At 40.6% G+C, this 21,360-nt stretch overlaps 1 protein-coding gene across 6 annotated transcripts in view; it reads right to left on the bottom strand.

The window, feature by feature from the left end:
• LOC308317312 (membrane-associated phosphatidylinositol transfer protein 2-like) overlaps positions 1 to 8,861 on the bottom strand; it is a 52,618-nt gene extending 43,757 nt beyond the window's left edge. For 5 of the 6 annotated variants that reach the window (XM_080766212.1, XM_080766217.1, XM_080766216.1 and 2 more), the window contains exon 1: positions 8,222 to 8,861. The gene's annotated coding sequence lies outside the window, so the exon portion shown is untranslated. Of the gene's footprint in view, positions 1 to 8,163; positions 8,200 to 8,221 lie in introns of those variants that run through there. The other variant, XM_080766214.1, reaches the window with a different exon arrangement.
• Between the last annotated feature and the right edge of the window lie 12,499 nt (positions 8,862 to 21,360).

Genomic DNA, 21,360 nt, shown 5'->3' with positions numbered 1-21,360 from the left:
CTCAATAGGCGGTCCAGAACCGCCGATCTGACCAATATACCCAAGGCATATAGGGGAACCACCGACGATGGATATGCCCCTATATGGGCATATACTGATGACATCAGGGATCTCATCGTGGACATAAGGATGACATCAGGAATGGATCTCCATAAATGAGCATAAACGGGACATGGACAGAATGATACGGGGATCTGAGCATAGAAGGGACTCAGGCAGGCAGACAGACACAGAGATCTGAGCATAGAAGGGACTCAGGCAGGCAGACAGACACAGAGATCTGAGCATAGAAGGGACTCAGGCAGGCAGACAGACACAGAGATCTGAGCATAAAAGGGACTCAGGCAGGCAGACAGACACAGAGATCTGAGCATAAAAGGGACTCAGGCAGGCAGACAGACACAGAGATCTGAGCATAAAAGGGACTCAGGCAGGCAGACAGACACAGAGATCTGAGCATAAAAGGGACTCAGGCAGGCAGACAGACACAGAGATCTCACATATGAGCAATTATGAGCATACTCTAAAAAGGATCATAGACTGACAGACAAACGGGTACAATAAGTACCGGTACTCTCACAATAGGCATAACGGATATTGCATAAGTAGTTATCATTTATAATTTGCTAATTAATTAAAAAATGAATAATTATAAACTTCAACAATGTAGGCCTACCACTAGCTCACCAAGTAAAGAATTCACAAACCACCCCACTGCACAGCCTGTGCAAGTTTGAAAGTTTAACCAAGGATACCTCAAAATAAGTATCATGATAACACTACAATGTCCTCCTGGCTCCTGAGTCCACCCCCCCCCCCCCTCGTGTAGTCAGTATAACTCATGCATTCTTCCCAAAGGTCTTCTACTCACAGCTGGAGAGATCATTGCTCTCTCACATTGACCATAAATGGCAACTCTCAGCAGTACTATTTACACATTTTACTGATATTCCTATTTCCTATAATGGGATCTTCTGAAGTTATATTTTCAAAATATGTAGAGGAGCGGGCACCCTTAGGATTTCCCCAGGATCTCCCCCCTCACCCCACACCCATGTACACACTACACACAGAACATTGAATGGCGATGAAAGAAGACCTCCATGACACGGAAGTCCTTGGTAAAGGGAGGGCATAATGCGGAGACTTCCAATAGCAGCCTGCCAGTGAAAAAGAAGAGGGGGGGGGGGTTTAGCATCTGACAGTGACTATTTTTAGACGTGGAGAAATCAGGCGTCTGCGGCCAGTGGAAAAGAACGAGTCGCGTGGGTAAAGTGACAAGGAGCAGCGCTGTCGCTTTCATTTGACATGAACGCAGTGAGTCAGAGCGTGCTGACAGACAGAGACAGTGGAAGGCTGTGAGAGTGGTGGGGGGATGGAGGTACAGACTAGCAACACAAACAAAGTGAGCAGCATATGCAGCCCGATACTGCACATTAACTAACCAACAATTAAGTGTTTTCACGTAAGATGCAAATAAGAGAATTTGACTAAGCAACACTTCCGCATGTTACTTGGGAGGGCAACATTTCTAATTCAAAGCAGACAATGGCCTTCTGCTTATTAGATTAGCCAGTCCAACATACTGGGGATTTAGAACTTTATTTAATTTGAGTCCCAGAGTTCCTGTGTTTCTACTAAACACACACGCGCACACTCCCCTGTTTCTTCTCTCCTTGTGCCCATCGGCCTTATAGAATTATATGACGTATCCATTCCCCAAATAGGATGCAGTGCAGTGTGCACACACTCTTCCATGAACTTTTGCAGTCCCTCACACCTACTGTATGCAGGACAAGCGGTGCCTGTAGGGAAGGGGACAAGGTGCAGACCCGCACAAACATTTACTCTTCTTCCTTTTTCCATTTGCCAGTCCACCATGTGGGAGCATTAGCAGCAATGTGTCATTAATCAGCTGGCTCATCAGGGATGCGTGGGGACAGGTTGTACTGATGTAGTCCCCATCAACGGATCAACATCAGCATCTCAGGCTTTTCTAAAGGAGCTGAGGTAGCAGGACTGTGGTGGGGGCTGTAGGTATTGGGGTGTACATACAGTACTAACTCACTCACTCTGACACACACACACACATGCAATACGCTTGCTCAATTGGAGTAGTATGTCGTTCATTTTACAAAAAGTAGAATGTGTGGATAAGAAAACAAGCAATCATAATCACCAATAATTCATCATCAGCCATGTTTTCTTTGCTGATGAAGGGATACTCGGCTAAAACTATATTGTAGTGGGGATACAGTCGTAAAGAATGCTTTTAGAACCACTGACATAATGGATTAGTTTTACCTAAAAGAAGTCCTGGACTCAACGTACCAATAGTCCGACAAACTGTAGTGTACATGGCCAGTTAAGACTCACCCATGGCTTCCGTGTGCAAGTTAGGGTTAGTTCAGGGGTAGTAATGTAATTACACCAGACTAACGACACACACCCTCAAATGAGTAGTAGAAAACTAGAAATTCTAGATTTTTAGTCCTATACAATTCATATTAATGAATACAATATATATATATTAAAAGAGACTGCCATTGGATTTTTTTTTAATTTTAGTTTTTTCATGTCATATGAAAGCAAATTGACGTATTAGTTGTTCAGTTTGACCCACCAGTTTTGGAGATATGGCTTATAGAGTAATGTCTTGCAGAGGAACAGCGAGTTGAGAAAACAGGCTTGAAAGTTTCACTTCCGTGGACTCTTAACACTACACCTAGCTACTGTATAATTATGTTTAAGCATTTATTTCATATTTACATTTCAGCTCTGACACTTATTTCAGACATGCTCTAGTATATGAAGAGTCTGTCTGTGCTACCAACTCATTTGGGGAAAATAAATAAAACGTTTTTCTCCTGGAATTTGTCTCTCAGTCAAATCTGGTCACATTTTATTGTCCATCGCACAACTGTGTTCTTGAGACGTGTTCTTGCCGGTTAGCAACGTCATCGTACTATACGGCATATACATTTTGTTTTACTGATAGCCCAGGGCAATTAACTCTCAAATAGGGAAACTTTCTTGCAAGCACTCGATTCCTAATGAAAATGGTCCATTTGACTTGTGTGTGCCATCAAAACTGTGGGAAGAGTACCGTGTCAAGGTTTTGGGGTTGCTCTATAATAGTCACCCAAGTAGTATTATACTATGCCCCTACAGACAACCACACTAATTATTAACTGTAAGGATTATGGTCCTGGGAGAAGAAGAAAAAAAGAGCAAAGGCCAATCAGAGTAATACTAATTCATGTAATATAAGGAATACAACCTCAATAAAGCATATCCATCTACTATATAAAGTAAAGTAATGCAACCTCAACCTTTACTACTACTAAATGTCCTTTACTACTAAAAGTAGTAAAGGAGGCCTGATGGTATTTTAACAACTGTAGTTCAGAACCACTTAATAATTTCTATCTCTGGTGGTATCCACTATCCACCTTATCACTTGGCCCATGACACAAATTGTACTACCTCTTCATGTTGGAGGGGGTGGGGGGACTCTGTGTAACACAGTAGAAAAAAGATCAGGAAGTGATACGCTTCTAAATAACAAAGAACAAGTGGCTCTTCTAGATCTCCTTCTGTTCACCACATTGCACTCAATACACAGTGAGAGATTCAACACCTCTGTGCCAAAAATACACACTACAATAGAGGGCATGCATGAAGTGAATGGCAAATCGAGTGTCAAAGTGAATTTAATGTCATTTAACATCATTTTATGCAATCAGATAGGACTTTTCTGTTTGGATGTATGGGCTGTCAAGGACAGAAAGTATTTTTTCCCCCCACTCAGTAGGCGTTCCCGGGTATGATGATGATGTCACGTGCATACCCTCTATAGAGGTCCTCCAGGTTATGACGTTATCAAAAAGGTATTAACACACACACACACACACACACACACACTGTGCAATGTGGTATTTGATGTTCTAAAAAGTTCAAATTCGAGATACAGTAGGGTTTCTCATGAAGGTAGCCTAGGTAATGTACAGTATTGTGTCCTAATGGCATGCTTTCTCTGTGAACGGAGTACGTTCTTTTTTACTGTATCAGCTTCAATAATTGACACTGAAAGGAACAAAAACCTGTAGTAAGCAGCCACAGATGTCAAAACAAAGTTAACTGACAGGAAGTGTGCCTTGTTTTGTTTCCTGAGCTGAAAATGTGATTATGCAATTGCTACAGTTTGTCCAAAAGCCTAATTTATACAAAATAATTGTTTTGTTTTTTTGCTGAAAACCTACATTTTCTTATAGATATGTTAGGCTCAACATACATACAGTATACAGATTATTATCACAATGTATTTTAGTCAATTGTGACCAATGATCAATAATATATATATATTTTTTTAAACTTAAAATACAAAAATAGCATAATAATGAATTGCATTTCTTTTTTTTTAATAGCGCTTTTCCAAGTGCTCAAAGCTTTTTACAATGGTTCATTCATCCATTGGGAGGTGAAGCGGCGAACAGTCGACGCCAGCGTCCTCACTTCCCACATACACACACCAATGGTGGCGAGCTCACACCGACCAACTCATTGGAGGCAATGCAGGGTTCAGTGTCTTGCCCAAGGACATTTCGACATGTAGACAGGAGGAACCGGGATTCGAACCACCGACCCACGGATCATTGGACGACCTGCTCTACCTCCTGAGCCACAGCCTCCCTTCGTTTATATGATGTGATGTACAGGGATGGACACGCAGATTAGACACACCAACGGACTGACATGCGGAAACAACTGTCGGACATGCGGTCTAACATGCACGGCTCCGTGCTTGCGTTTAGAGTTAGCGTTTGAGGTAGGTTATGGGTCTAAGGATCTCTGTTACACTAGATTATTGCAAAACACACCATGGCAGTATAGATTTAAAAAGCTATCCCATTTAAACCACCCCATCACAGCCCTCCTGTAGAACAACCCTCTAGTATTAAGATCCTTCATGGTGTTTAATAATAACCCAGAAACAAGTCTGAGTTGATAAGACTGCACAAATAGTAGACTTAAGGCCTATTCTTAGTCCTGTTTTCGGTGAAGAGGTGGTTAGTAAAAACACACACAGAGATGTGTTGTGTGAGAAAGTGGTGACCACCATGGCGTGACGTCATGTTGTAGTTTTTGCTGGTAAGCTCTTCACCGAAAACTGGACTATGATAGGCCTTTAGTGGAACATCCCTGTCTGTTGATAGGCAGTATCAATCGAGTTTCATATTTTAGTGACATTCAGGGTGTTCAAAATGTTCAATATTTTTCAAACATACAGGACCAAAAACAAAGAGGTGCACTGTAGTAACTACATAGTGTGATCATAGTTGTTATAATGTGATTTTTCAGAGATCACATTTTGGTATGTCAATGCACCGAACAATTTTAGGTTTTTAGTAGTCTCACATAGCCAGACAACTATTCCACAATCTCTGAATGCTTGCTATATAGTCTGGAGCATGCTATATATGCTTAGATGATTTCTATTTATATTAGGATAAATTTGCACAACTGTAAAGACAAAACGGAAGTGGGGAGGAGTCTCCACTTCCGGTTTATATCCACGTCAGGTTTATATTTTACTCATGATAGAGCTTCCTTTGCTCCAGACTGTATGACGGAAGCATTTGAAAATTATGAGAGGCAACAGTCTGGAAACGCGAGACTAGGTTTTTATCACAGGAAGTGGAATTCTATACTCAGACCAGGAGCTAGTGCATACTCCCGTAATAAAATATGCCTTTGGCTAAGAAATAAATCCAAACTATTTGTTTAAGGAGAGACAGAAAGAATGCCAATTACATGTAGATGAGAGGGGTTTTTGTCACAAGTCCCAGAGAGTTTGCCTACAGGCTGCAACAGTTTACCATGTACTCTAGATTTTGTCCAATAGTCAACAGTCAGACGAAAGGGGCAGGACAAACAGACAGGACAGAGCAGAGCACCACAAGGTTCTATAGCAGGCTGTCAAAGCCCTGCCCACATAAAGAAGCTACATCACAAACAGGAAATTAATATGAATATTTATAAGACACAGAGTAATAGGCAGATCCTCTGGTTATGTCAGAAACTAATTACACACGTCCCCCATGCAAAACCTGTTAGGCATGTGTCAGTGGAAGTGCAATGATCAAATTCAAGGTAAGTAAATGACATAAGTAACAGCAACGGTCAAAGCCTCTATAGAGCGTTGCAGAACTTGCAGTCAGAACGACGAGGGCACAGGAAAGGAATTTCCCATTAATTTTACCATAGACGTTTCAAAAACAATTTATTTAAAGACCTTCCCGGGGCCCTCAAAGGGGGCAGGACAGGCCAGAGAATATTGTGAAATTGATTACTATATAAATCAATACTTTTCAGCTAGTCATCTGCCCACGTGTCACCAGGGCACACATCTGGTTGAAGAACATGTAGCAATAATAATTTTATGACACATTTCCTCTTGACACATGATATCATATCCTGTGACTCACTGACTTTTTACAAGACAGCAATAGTTGAAATCTGCAATATCCAATATCTATATTTCATTATTCAGTGTTGGTTTTTATACAGTTTGAAATCTGAAATGAATATAAAGTAAAATGATCAGTGTTGCATGCATACACAGGAACAGATGCAGGCCACATTGTGAACAGAACAGACATCAGATACATCAAAATAATGCAAGGATTCTGTAGTTTTCATGTAGACTCTACACTTAGTTAACTTTATTACTCTGGGTTTAGATTAAATTAACAAAAATAATGAGACTTTAGAGATAGTCTTTAAGATCATTGTGTAACACAATACACAATGAATGCAGGCAGGCGTTAAAATGATGTTACAGTGTACATGGCAAGTTTTGACATGTCGTACTGTGATTGCACTAGAGAAGCCATATATTTCTGTAGTGTTCTTAAAGCCCTGGCAATGACAAGAATGCGCCGCAACATCCACTCTGTTGTAATTATTCCTCTGTTAAAATAACTTTAAGCTTGTTTCTGGATATAATACAAATCTCACTTCTATGACTTTGTCACAAATTGGTCTCAGAATTAGTATTAGATTAGTATTCATATTCTATGTCATTTTAGAATACTGCAAATAAAGCAAAGGGTCATGGCAGTGACCTGGAAATAAAAACGTCTGGGTTTCCGAGGCTATGGCGGTGGTACATAAAGAAGAACATCCCTGGATCAGCTCCCGCCCCTAGACCTAGAAGGCCTGTGATAATTTAATTATACTTCGTAAATGTTCATGTATGTGAAATACTGTACAACAAGAGCCGTTCTAGGGCTACTCCCGCTCCCAGAGCAATCACCTAGGTTTAGGAAACAGGACTAGTTTCCACAGTCAGAACAGATTCAGTGACTCACCCACCCAGGCCTTGTCTTGAAGAGGGCTGAATCTCAATTCATAAACACAGAATCAGCCTTGAATGAGGTTAGAGAAGTGAGTTTGAGAGTTTTTGTTGGAAATATCTGTTTAGAGAAACCTTGTAGTTTAGCACTCTCTCCTCCTTTGCTTCACTTCATTACACTGACTGACCTCAGTGTGAGACTCACACACAGAGGTGAAAGCAACTACAAGGTATGAGACCACCCTGTCCCTGTCCTCCAAATATATGTATCCTTCCAATAACCTCCAGAAAAAAGAATGTCAAGCAACAGTTATCCAGGATTAAGAGGAATCAATGAGGTTATAAAATAAAGATCCATAAACCTTAGACCATACATTTGAAAGATCACATAACAAGAAAGGTATCAGGAAACATGGCATCCCCATCATGATTCAATACTGCATGAAACATTTCTATATTGTCCACTGTAATGTCAACATGAAATTCAAATAAGATATAAGATGTTAATTATCAGCCTGGCCTAAAGGTGTTATGATGTACCAAAACGGCATTTAATAACTTGTAATACGTGGAGTATGAGTGGAATGTATGTTATCAAAGAGCAATGGCAGTGAAGCAGAGTAAATGCATTGCAACAGACGCCAATTTAATAAGTTGAAGCTTCTGTCCATTTCCCTAATAAGGGCCAACAGATAACTAGTATTATATGGTCAGTAATATTAATAAGTAAGAAACATGTACTTTCGGAAATAAATAAAATAAATTGATCCAACAGATTCTTTACACCAAACCGACCAGTTAGTTACCTAGCAACATCGCAGCATGGTAATCACAAATTGACGGCTTGTAACGTTCATCACGTACCTGGTCCTGCATGGGTGATACACCATGGACATATGGCGATACGGAACACTCCAGCATTCACCAAATCAAAGTTCATTGGTTGTTCTTTGTATTTTGTGCCACGGCACAGGCGACAACGGTTTCTTTACAACAGCAGGCAGATGTGTTTCAAACAAACAATTGGTGAATACGGGAAATTGTCCCATTTAGATTCTATTCTAGTATCGACTAACCTATCAATAACCAATTTTCTTTACGTCGCCACTTGACCATTCCTAAAAGGTAGGGCTGCATGTAGAAAAAATGACGATGTGCAGAGAAACATCATCAGCCTTTTTTTGATGATCTGGATCACCATGTCCAGCCGAGCTCTGTTCTTGTTTACAAAATCTTGTTCACGACATCGTAGCACTGAGGAGCCACACGCCGAAATGTCTCAATCGAAAGAAAAGGCCAAAGTAGCCTAGGTAAATGTCCTTGAATTTCCAAGCCACAGTCCACATGAGTTACTTGCGTTGACCGCCCGGAGAACAGCGTTGAGCTCTCATGCAACGAGTTCCTGCAACCTTCTAAAATCCAGGATATAGCCAAAAATACGGATGAAGATGACTCGCCATCCTGAGTTGTTGTCACTCCGAAGCGCAAGTAGCTTTTCAGTCCTCAGACACGATCCAGCGGATACGAGAAGTCACACAGCAGATTGTACTGCTCAGTGTAGGACGCCTCCTGTTGGTGCCCAATGGCATGACGCCTCCTGTTGGCTAAAACGTCTAGTCTTTTTGAGTGGTGCAACCACTCCAAGGAACAGCTTTGTCCCTATGGGACTATGTTTAGAGTACTAATAGGGGATGCTGTTGGCACCACTCGCTTCAGACTGGTCTGATTTTTTAAATTACATGAGTGTAAAACTACTTCTATGATTAATTTTAACTATACATGGATATATGACAAGTCAGAAATGGGGAAATGTTTACGTCACAACATTTCAACATCACGAGTCAAAGCTCTCCGTCAGTATAGGCCCATAGACATATCTATGAGTAGACCTTTTACAGTCTATGGAGTAGACCTACCTGTCACACTCACACCATTGCATCCTCTCTAAAATTCCACGCGATGGCAACAGTGTCTCAAAATAGTCGCAGGGTGCCACGACGAAGAAGACATTCCCGACAGTTCATTGGCTGAGCAGGCTGACTGATGAAAGAAAGGAAGAAGCAGTGCACAAAAACACTAAACAGCGATCAAGCTTATAGCCTCATGGAAGCGCATATATGCATAGGTTATATGTGTGAGAGGATTGATTTTTAGTAGTTATTCAGTTTCTCATCTTCACCAGTGCGTCATCCGAGCTTTACATAGTATTTTGGGGCTTAACTCTTAATAATGCCCTCCTTTTTACCCTTCATCAAGTGTATCGTGACCAGGACAGTTCCACGGAGAACTCCCACTCCCAGTGTATTTGCTCTCTTCAGACTGCCGCCCGTAATCGCCGGGACGCCATATATTTTTGCAGCCGGTAAAAAGGACCTCATTGACCTTCCAGTCCTGAATGAAGATGAACTTGACGAGATGTTTGTGAGGGGTTCCGGCCCTGGTGGTCAGGCTACCAATAAAACCAGCAACTGTGTGGTGCTTAAACATATCCCTACTGGAACTGTAGTGAAGGTTAATTGTTTCATAATTTCACCAGTATGCATTTATCCAGGCCTAAAATCACCAATATCAATGCAACCATTTTGAGAACACTGCATGAATGTCAAATACACTTCTATTCATATTAATTTTGTCATTTGTATTGCTTTCCCTACAGTGTCATCAAACGAGATCAGTGGATATAAACCGAAAACGTGCACGGCATATTATGAGAGAAAAACTTGAAATTGTATATAAAGGAGAAGAAAGTGAAATTCTCAAAAGGAAAAATGAGTCTATGCAGAGAAAAGACCAGAAGAGGAAGACTGTAAATGCAAATTTGGAGAGGAAAAGACTGTTTAAAGAAGCACTGGCATCGGATTCTAAACCAGAATGACATGGATTGATTATATAAAAGAAATAAAAATTAAATTTTCAATGTTGACTTTATAGTAGCCTATTGTATTTTTGCATTTGCAAACTTTGTTTTCAATTAATGTCAAATTCCATTGAGTATAGGCTATACAAAAACTGTTGGATTGATCATGTTTTTGTTTTATTAGCACAAAGTCGTGTTTGGTGAGTAGTCGGTGTAAATCTAATGTATGAGTGAGTGAACAAAAGTAACCCACCTCTAAAGATAGGGAATGGGGAAGAGAGAGGGCAAAATTCAGCATGCGTGTGTGATATATATATCACACACACACACACACACACACACACACACACACACACATATATATATGTGTGTGTGTGTGTGATATATATCACACACACCAGTCTGCCCTGGGATCTTTTGGCTAAGAAAAGTGTACCCTGGCAAAAGGTTGGTAAACACTGACTTGTTGTATGAACTTTGAACAACATGTGTAAAATCAGTTTAGCAGCAAGGCGCAGTTGTGCCATATCAGCTGCCCCTCCTCCCAGCTCTTCTGGGAAAAACAGGAAGACCAGGAGGCAGAGAGATAGTTGGAGGGCTGTCAACTATTGTGAGAATATAAAACATTACGCCTCTTTTGTAATATTCCCATAAAGTGAAAACGAAAAAATAAGAAATCCATAAAATTAATATAACTAAATAGAGTTTCAAATAGGTTGTATTTGTCACTACTAACAAACTAAAGTTCGTTTTTTACTTTCATGCATCTGAGCTTGTCCCTGTGATTCAATTATGGTAGAAATTGTATAACACCAAGTTGATCAAGCTTCCCAGACTACTCACACAAATGCTGTTTGTCTCGCTGACATCAGACAGAAGAGCACAGCATCACACATATTTTTTAAATAAATTTCAGCACCAGATTAATTTATTCTCTCCTAACAAATCAGAAATAAATAGGCTACTAGATGTCTCATAAAATAATTGGAATTCATGTATGCCTATAAGGAAAACATGATTTAGATACCAGAATAGGCTAGGCTATAATCAATTCCTGTCATGTGAATGTGAAATGATCGTGAATTCCCATTTGAAATACTGAAAATACACAAAGTATATGGCAATGCAACGACGTCGAGTCTGTGGGGGCTATGGGGCTGTAGCCCCCATGAAGAATTAAATAGCCCCTTTTAGCCCCCATGAAGATTTTCGTGGACATTTTATATTAACATTACAGATTTTCTGGGAATTATTGACCCTCTGTGACTCTGTCGCAAAATTCCGAAAATGTGAACCTCTCCGCCGGCTGTTCAGAGGTGTTAAAAGTACTCAAATGCTAATCAGGTATCTTTTGTTTTCACCTAGCCAGGTATTATATGCCTACAGTACAGTGCCCATAGGCGGCGGGTGTGTAAGGCTAGGGAAGGCTTAGCCTTCCCAAAAATTATGCTGGGTATTTTTATTAAATATATATAATATATGTGCGCAGCATTATATAGAAGGCTATTGTGTGTGTGTGTGTGTGTTGTTGGTCCCTGGTGATCGGGTAGGTAGGCTATACAGCAACTGGCCTAATCAGCATATGATTGGCTACTACTGGTATGTCTGTAAAGCTCGTCCGCTTCCAGTCGCTTTGTAGCAAACAGTAGCGCGCGCTGGTTTGTTTTGGGAGACAGCAAAACGCAAAATGTATTTTCCAAGGCAAAGATAAAGTAATTCAGAAGAAGAAGCTGTGACTCGGCTGTCAGAACTCAGCACCACCACCAGTGCCCGCACGGTTCACAGTTCACACCACTGCAGCAACACTGACACGTTCAGCGGAGTGACTGCTGTCTCTGTGCCGTCTGTGAAGAGCCATGAGCCGCGACTCCCGGGAGGGGCAGCAACACCGCCGGGTAATCTACACAGACTATAGTGAGACTACACACTGACTCGAGAGAAAAGACCCATATCGTCCAAAATAGGCTAATCAGTCGTTGTCTGTGTATAGGCCAATTCATTGGTAAAAGTGCTAAATAACTCATTTTTAGACCATTTGGGAAATAAATAAATCCACAGCGGCGCGATCTAAGGGTAATGGACACATAACGGACACCCGGGTATAAATGCAATAATTTATTAACAAGAAAATAATGAATATTTACAGATATATGGCATCATGCATAAATTACAAACATAAAACATATTACTTTTTTGACTATGGCGTCTTCTCTCATGTATCATCAGATGTCCGGCTCCATGCTCGCCTCTCCTTGGAGGCCAGTTGGGTCAAAACAAAGTATATCACATTGTGACAGCTGTAGTGAGTCTACAGTCCACCTGCCTGCTGGCAATATAGCCTGGTTGTGATATGTAGATGTGATTGATATTTTTGTTTGTTTGTTTTTTTAAGTCATTCTATAACACAAAGTAATTGAATTTATTTTATGTATTAATTGTATTTTATATATTACTATGTTATTACTAATTTTATGTATAACTATATTACTAATTGTATTTATTTGATGTATTACTATGTTATTACTAATTTTACTTCATGCATTACAAATTGTATTTGTTTTATGTATTACTGTTATTACTAATTTTATTTTTTATGCATTTATTTATTTTATGTATTACTGTTATTACTAATTTTATGCATTACTATATTGATAATTTAATTTATTTTATGTATTATTGTCTATATTACTAATTATATTTATTTTATCCATTACTATGCTATTACTAATTTAATTTACATTTATTTTACCATTTTAATTTACTATAATCTATTTTTTTATCGTTCGTTTTATCCATTTATTTACATTATGATCTAGTTATTTATATTGGTTTATTATTTTATTGTTTATTATTTTCAAAGAGCCCTGATTGATCACATCTACATATCACCACTACCAGTCAGGATCTGAGTGACTCAGAACCCTGGTGACCTCCAGATGGAGCCACACAGGAGACCAGCAACGTCCTAAAGAAAAGAAAGAAATGCTCATTACTACTTTGTTCATAAAACAATATTGATTGAAATATTTATTAACAGTTTGCAGAATTACAGTACATGTCAAGCACAAACTCAATACAAAGACTGTTAACTGCAAGTGGACGACCCAATTAAGCATTACACTCGTTTACAAGAGGGTCCACCATGTTCAATTCTTCAAAACATTTAGAGACGTACAAATAAGACACTTCTATATAGTAAAAGAACAGAACAGGAATTCATCATAAAGGAGGTAAAAAGGGAAAATAAACGTATACAGTGAGGGGAAAAAGGGAGTCACATGTCTTAATGACTGTTGGTAGGGCGTTCCACATTTTGGTGGCATAGGAGTGAAAATAATTTAGTCCCTCGTTTGTGCCGAATCTGGGTTGTACATGGTTCGTTGCACTCCCTCTGGTGTTGTGGGTGTGGACTTCGTTAACATAAAGGAAGTATCTAGACAGGTACATGGGTATCTTGGTGGTGTATCGAATCTTGTGGACCAGACCCATTGCAAGATGCTGTACTCTGTCGTCGACCCTAAGCCATTCCAGCCTGTCAAAGTGGGCAGGAGTGAGGTAGGTTCGGGGGGTGAGGCCAAGTAGGAGCCTGACCAGTTTGTTTTGGGAGGTCTGGAGCCTAGTTTTAAGGGCCTTTGAGGTGCTGTGGTACATGCATAGTCAAAGAAACCTTGTACGAGGGCTCCTGTTAAGGTCTTCAAGGTGTTTTTGTTGACCAGTGAGGAGATCCTGTAAAGGAATCTTGTTCTTTGGTTGACTTTTTTGATTACGTTGGTGGCCATTTTATCACCGGAAAGATTAGCCTCCAGGATGGAACCTAGGTAGGTAATTTCATCTTTACGTGTGATAACATTGTCACCAACTCTAACCAAGAAGCCATTTGCCTTGCTGAGATTACTATTAGATCCAAAGAGTATGGATTCAGTTTTTCCCAGGTGTAAAGATAGTTTGTTATCAGCGAGCCAGGTGCAGATTCTACCGAGTTCAGAGCTGAGGGCCTTTTCAACCTGCAGTTTGTTCCTGTCCGAGACTAGCAGTGCCGAGTCATCTGCGAACAGGAACAAGTTGCAGTCACAAGCTGATGTCATGTCATGATCATAGTGTGTGCGTGTGTTGTATAGTTACCTTGCTGTGATGTAACTCCAAAGGTGATCAGAAATAGTTGCTCCATCGGCTAGAAACGTGCTCTTCACCGGCATGATGATCTTGTTCCTAAAAAAAAAAAGTCTATAGTCAACCCTAACTGATTACAGAACATGATATAAAAAAACACAACTAGAAGGATTTAGGCCCGTCACAATTACCTAATCGCCAAGTTTTTGAGATAATTTTTTAGAGATTAGTCATAATCGTCTCCATGTTGAAAATGTTCATATATTGTCAAACATTTTAAAGAAATAATGGAAGCAACCGATCTACAAGCTCTAAACGTGTCACTTTGTAATTTTCTTCTCTTTTAGTGTATAAAGTTGTTGAATTATGCCATGTGCAGCTTTTTGTTTACAAAGCCTACAAAAGCCAAAGTTTTATTTAGAATGTTATGTTATGACGCAATTAAATTGTTACTAGTAATTTATTTGAGAAACAATTAAATCGGCCATTATAAAACCTCAAATTCCGACAGGCCTAAACGGGTTCCAGTGATGTCTACCGAACCTTCCAGCTCCATCCGAGCCTCCCAGAAGTCCTCAGCGGAAACAGGAAAGCTTCGGATCTCGGGCATCGGCTGAGATCTCCATTCTAACAAAGAACGAAAGACAGACAGACAGACACACACGCACCCCAAATTAGCTTTGCTGTGTGTGGGTGTGTGTCCTGTCACAACATACACATGCACTTACAGTAACGTTTAAGAATAGGGATTGACCGATTATCGGCAACGGACGATTATTGGCTTTTTACTATAAAGCCTATAAAAAAGCCCCAACCCTAAAGCGGTTCGTACTGTCGAGTTCCTCACCGAAGCGGTTCGTATATGTTGAGTTCCTCTCCGAAGTCATCCAGCGTCTACCCAGATCTCCGTCCTCTGTCCTCCCATCCATCCAGGCCCAGGTCCGAAGTCCTCCAGCGTCTACACAGATCTCCGTCCTCTGTCCTCCCATCCATCCAGGCCCAGGTCGGAAGTCCTCCAGCGTCTACCCAGATCTCCGTCCTCTGTCCTCTGTCCTCCCATCCATCCAGGCCCAGGTCCGAAGTCCTCCAGCGTCTACCCAGATCTCCGTCCTCCCATCCATCCAGGCCCAGGTCCGAAGTCCTCCAGCGTCTACCCAGATCTCCGTCCTCCCATCCATCCATGGACAGACCTGCAGATCTCTAGAGGCTCCAGCTGCGTCTGCCATTTCCATCCTGAGAGAGAAAGAAGAAAGCATTAGCTCTACAAGCTTACAACACGTTGCAACGCGGTGTGAGCTTGTAGATCTGCTATTTTTGCTGAACGCTCCCTCAGAATAGGGATGCTGGGGTTGAAGTGGTAGTGTCATTAAGACTTTGATTAGCTTGGAAGGCTGACAGACATTCAACCACAGTGCCACTAGGAGGCATCAACACATGTACAGTCCTCAACATCTTTTGTCATTTTTTATTCAAGTGCTTCTAAAAGCAGATGAGATATTGACTCTCAAACTATTGTGCAGAGTCATTTAGATTTATCATAAAATATTTAAAACATTTGGATGACTGTAGTAAATGATGCCATTCTTCGTGCCATAACAGTACAAAAGCAGTTATCCATCCTCAGAAACAAGCCATAACTATTCCTACTCACAGCTCATCAGAGTCCTCTGAGGAAGCCCCCCGGGGGGGGGGGGGGGGGGAGCTTTGGAACGGATCTCTGTCCGGGAACATCAGCTCGTCTATCGATATCTCCATTCTAACAAAGAAAGAAAAGAAAAAAAACACACCAAATTAGCTTTGCTCTGTGTGCGCATGTGTGTGTGTGTGTGTGTGCGTGTACCCTGTCCAGCAGTGGCGTTCCAGCGACGTCTACCCAGATCTCCGTCCTCCCATCCATCCATGGACAGACCTGCAGATCTCTAGAGGCTTCAGCTGCGTCTGCCATTTCCATCCTGAGAGAGAAAGAAGAAAGCATTAGCTCTACAAGCTCACAACATTTTTGCTGAACGCTCCCCCCAGAATAGGGATGCTGGGGTTTTAAGACTTTGATTAGCTTGGAAGGCTGACAGACATTCAACCACAGTGCCACTAGGAGGCATCAACACATGTACAGTCCTCAACATCTTTTGTCATTTTTTATTCAAGTGCTTCTAAAAGCAGATGAGATATTGACTCTCAAACTATTGTGCAGAGTCATTTAGATTTATCATAAAATATTTAAAACATTTGGATGACTGTAGTAAATAGTGCCACTAGGAGGAATCATACTGCCATGCTATACTTCGTACCATAACAGTACAACAGATATCCATCCCAACAAGAAATATTCCTACTCACAGCTCATCAGAAGTCCTCCAGGAGGGAAGCTTTGGAACGGATCTGTCCTTCCACGACGTCTACCACGACCCATCCACCCTAAGAAAGAAAGAACGAAAGATTAATTTAAGTGACCAAGAGCCAGATATACGTACATTGTGTCCTTTCACATCATACACAAAATGTATAGAGAACATTTAAAACAGAAGCCGACCATACCACTCGCAGTAATGGAAAAGTCTAAGTGGTTTCTTACTTTGAGCCGCCTTCAGAGCCCCCCCATGCAGATTCATCCATGGACAGCGAGAACTGCAGATGTCCACCTGTAGGGGCTCCGGTTGAGCCTCGCAGCATCTGGAATGAATACATGGTGGTTATAGTCTATGAATGGCTTTGCACATCGTTGCTGCTGCCAATAGGAATTTGTGATGTCTGTGTGGCGACAATTGCTGGGTCTGTCTGTTTTTTTATAATACATACAATTTATATAGCACTTTTCAAGGTACCCAAAGTTGCTTCACAAAACAGTAAAAACAAATTTATTTGAAAATAAACTAGTAACTGCTGTTCAACACTAACAGCTACATCCACGACCTCCCTGCAACAACATCAGTGAAGTATGGCTATGCAGACGACCCGATTACTGTGTCCCAGTCTGGAGCCGTAGCTCTCATGTCAAGAAGCTGGATGCTGCCCTCAACACCGGATGGGCCACCCCAAACAAACTGCCTGCCTGTTCTCGCTGGAATCACTCCAACAGAGGTCAGACGAGAAGCAGCCACGCTGGCCCTCACTGAGAAGGCACAGCTGAGTGAATCCCAGCCATCTCCTCCACAAGGTCGTCAGAGACACCACAGCACACATGCCTCAAGTCACGGTGCCGTTTGCCACAACACACACACCAAGTCACGGCGACCTTTGCCACAGCACACGTGCCTCAAGTCACTGTGCCCCTTTGCCACACAGGCCCAGGAACTGCTCCACACAACACCAGCTGACACCTCCAAGGCATCCTGGGTGAAGGCAAGACAGAGGGACCAGTGGAATACATTGAGGACCCCAAATATGTTCTTTGCCAGCACCTCCACTGCAAGGAGTGGACAACCCTCAAAGCAGAAGTGGGACATCTCGGACAGTGCCCACTGTGAATGCGAGGATCCACTACAGACTGTGGAACACGTAATGACCATTTGCCCCAAATACCGGCCACCGAATGGTGATCGTGGCTTAGGTGACCTAGACAATGACACATTGTACTGGCTTGCTGCAACAGAGCTGAAGTTCTATGGACATACGGCAGAAGATGTTTAAGAAACTTTTTTGTAATTTCTTCATTTTTTCGGCAAACCTTTGTGGCATTTAATTTATGGAACATGTGGATGTTTCTTTATTGGTGAAGTTTTAGTGCCACTTGTGGCATTCTTTGAAATGTATTGACACGTTTGATATACGTTTTTGTTAGGGATGTCCGATATTATCGGCCGATAAAGGCATTAAAAATGAATAACTTAATTTTACTTTATTTATTATTTTACATTAAAAACATCTACAAGCTCACAATACGACACATGAGAGCTTGTAGATCTGCCATTTTCAAATGATTTTTATACATTTTAAATCTTGAGTTGAGAGATTAGATCATTTTAGATGAGACATTTTGCATAATGAGTAATTATTAATAATTACTTTTGGTATTTTAAGTACATTTTCTACCAAAACCTTTGTACCTTTACTCGAGTACATGTTGAATTGTAACGGAGTATTTCTATATTGCAGTATTGCCTACTTTTTTTAAGTAAAACGTTTGAGTTATGTTTCCACCACTGGAAAAAGCCTGCATATAATATATATATATATATATATATCTTTTGATATCGGCAATTAGGAGTTGGACAATATCCAACACGGACTGTCGGACATCCCTTGATTTGTGTGATTTTGTGGCATTTTGTTTACTTTTGTTAACAACCAAAGAGCACACCCAGTATGTATCACATGGCTATTTCCACCAGTCAGGTGTACTTATATCTACATCTCATAAGCGGCCATGAACTAAACACTACAGATATCACAATTTGACTTTGGCAGCAGCAAGAAACGACTGATATGCAAAGCTCTTCAGCCATGCTTCTCTCTATACAAACACTCATAATGTCCACATGGACATGGCAGCCATGATGGGGTGGTTCACACAGGAGACCAGGTTCAGTGTTCCAGCAGCATCTACGGTCATCTCCATCTACATCTAGAAAGAAAGACATCAGAAGCTGACCATATCACTCACAGTAATAGAAACATTTTAAAAGGATCTCTGGCTAATAAGACAAATATTCCTTAACATTATACTTGCCATCTATAACTAAAATTGTAAAATATAAACCAGTTAAACATTTTATTTCTTTCATATAATCTTTTACTACATAGGAACTGTTCCCATCGCAGGTTTATGATGTCCATGTGTGGTCCAGCGCTATGGAATGCACTTGCTAATAAAAAGTACTTAAAATATTGCTTTGATGCTTATATCAATTAAGCTGTTTTTGTATTAGCAAACACACGAACAGGCCTCTTTCATACTGGAGTAATTCATCCGCTTCATTTACAGACATCAGTAAAACGTGACGTTTGTATTTAGAATACAACAGCGCTTATTTTCCAGATCCAAACTTAGCGTTGCACAAAGCTTGCTTAATAGCGACATCAATTCATTCCAATCCACATTAAATGTCGCGCTCTGTGCGTTCATTCATCCGTATGGTATCGCTCATTTCATTAGCTTCAATAGCGTGACACATCCATTATGGTTAGATCCTTCCAATCGATCCAATTTCAATACTTGTGTCCGTATCAGAGTAAATATTTCAACTTGAATGTAGGGTCAATATGCCCTTCTTTCTTTTATCACCAGAGATACACGGTTTAACAACGTGCTCACACTTTGGGACTTGGGCGTCTTGTTGTTTACTCACTTGTAGTTGTTTGTCGATGGTGATTGATGATGACTGCAGGTTGATTGTAGCTGCCCCTCGATTGACGAAAGAATGACAAGTTTGGGTGGTCTCGACGGGTGTGTTTATTGTTCCAACACCGTGAAAACTATAAGGATATAGAATAAATACAGTTACAATCGAATAATCTCATAGTTTCACTACTAAAATCTGTGCAATAAACTTGTCACTTCAGCAGTACAATCAAGAATAAAAATGGTTAATTTATGGTCAATTATAAATACAGTGATACAAAACTCAAGTCATTTCAATTATAAGACAAGGAAAATGCACAATAACCAAAAGTACCACAACCAAACGAAAACCAAACAAATACAATCATGAATGATATACTCCAAATGGAAACTAGACAAATAAATAATCATGTATACCTCACTCCGCGTATCGAGGGTGCTAAAGGGCTGCATAACCAACTTCAACCTCAGGGCACAACAGTCACCGATGGTCACATTTACACATAGTGTGATGGACAGCCTGGCACTGTAGACAATAGACAACTTCAGTCACTAAAAGTTAACTACAACTGCAAATGTCACAGGCTTTAACACTGCTTAATCAATAAGAGTACAAACATAATAAGAGTAACATAAACAGTCAAAAATGTCATACCGTGTGGTCTGGTGCGAACACACACACTGGTGCTCTCTCCCTCTGCTCACTCTGGAGTCTTGGTTTGAGGTGAGTGAAGCTAACAGGCTTCAGCTGCGGGGAGCCCTCATGAGGATCATCAGAACTCTTCGGCTCTGCTGGGAGCGATGGGCCTATTAAGTACAAAATCAAAGTGTTTGACTGTACTCTGTACTGTTTACATTTCTGACTAATAAAGTACCCGGTATTCAATCAATCAATCAGCTCTGCGGATTCGTCTATATGTAGTCCAGAAGTGTCTCGCAGGACTACAAACATGATGCAAAGCATGAGGAGAACTTGAGAAGGGGAACCACCAGTGATGCCATGTCCGCTTATTATAAGCGACTTCGGGCTTGTTTTCTGCAAGTTGCGGGCTGTGGTGTTTTTAAGGCTTGTTTCTAAAGTGTAGTAGACTAGTAGTTGCTTATTTATGTTGTTTAAAACCAGTGATTCTCACATATTTTCATGTCAAGGACCTCCAGATCAATGTATTTGTCCATCTAAAGACCCTACATGTAAAACTACTTTGTGCCAGGAACTCCCATATAAGATTTGTGTTGTCGCTAAAATGTTTCAAAGAATATTCCACATGTTGTGCCTTTCTTTCTTTTATCACCAGAGATATACGGTTTAACAACGTGCTCACACTTTGGGACTTGGGCGTCTTGTAGTTTACTCACTTGTAGCCGTTTGTCGATGGTGATTGATGATGACTGCATGTCACACCCCTCTCTGAGGCTAGGGTAGTATGAACAGACGGATGGCACGGCTACGCAGTTGGGCAGAGTTTAAGCAAGATTTATTAACCCCAAGTGACAGACAAGTGATAACAAAGGAGATCAAACGTCTGCAAAATAGAAATAAAAAGATATTCAAAACAAAGTACTGCATATCATATATAACCACATAAATCAAACTCATTTCCAAATAAATCATTATCATATGATATAAGCATAAGTATTTATAAATCCAGCCTTTTCAAATGTACATTAAATAATTATAATCTATATATATATATATATATATATATATATATATATATATATATATATCTCATAATAAACATCACAGTAATAGATCTA

Source organism: Protomyctophum bolini, assembly GCF_963924005.1.
Source record: "Protomyctophum bolini genome assembly, chromosome: 6".
Taxonomy (NCBI): Eukaryota; Metazoa; Chordata; class Actinopteri; order Myctophiformes; family Myctophidae; genus Protomyctophum; species Protomyctophum bolini.
The sequence above is the reverse complement of the archived record's forward strand: the minus strand, read 5'-3'. Positions and strand labels throughout refer to the sequence as shown.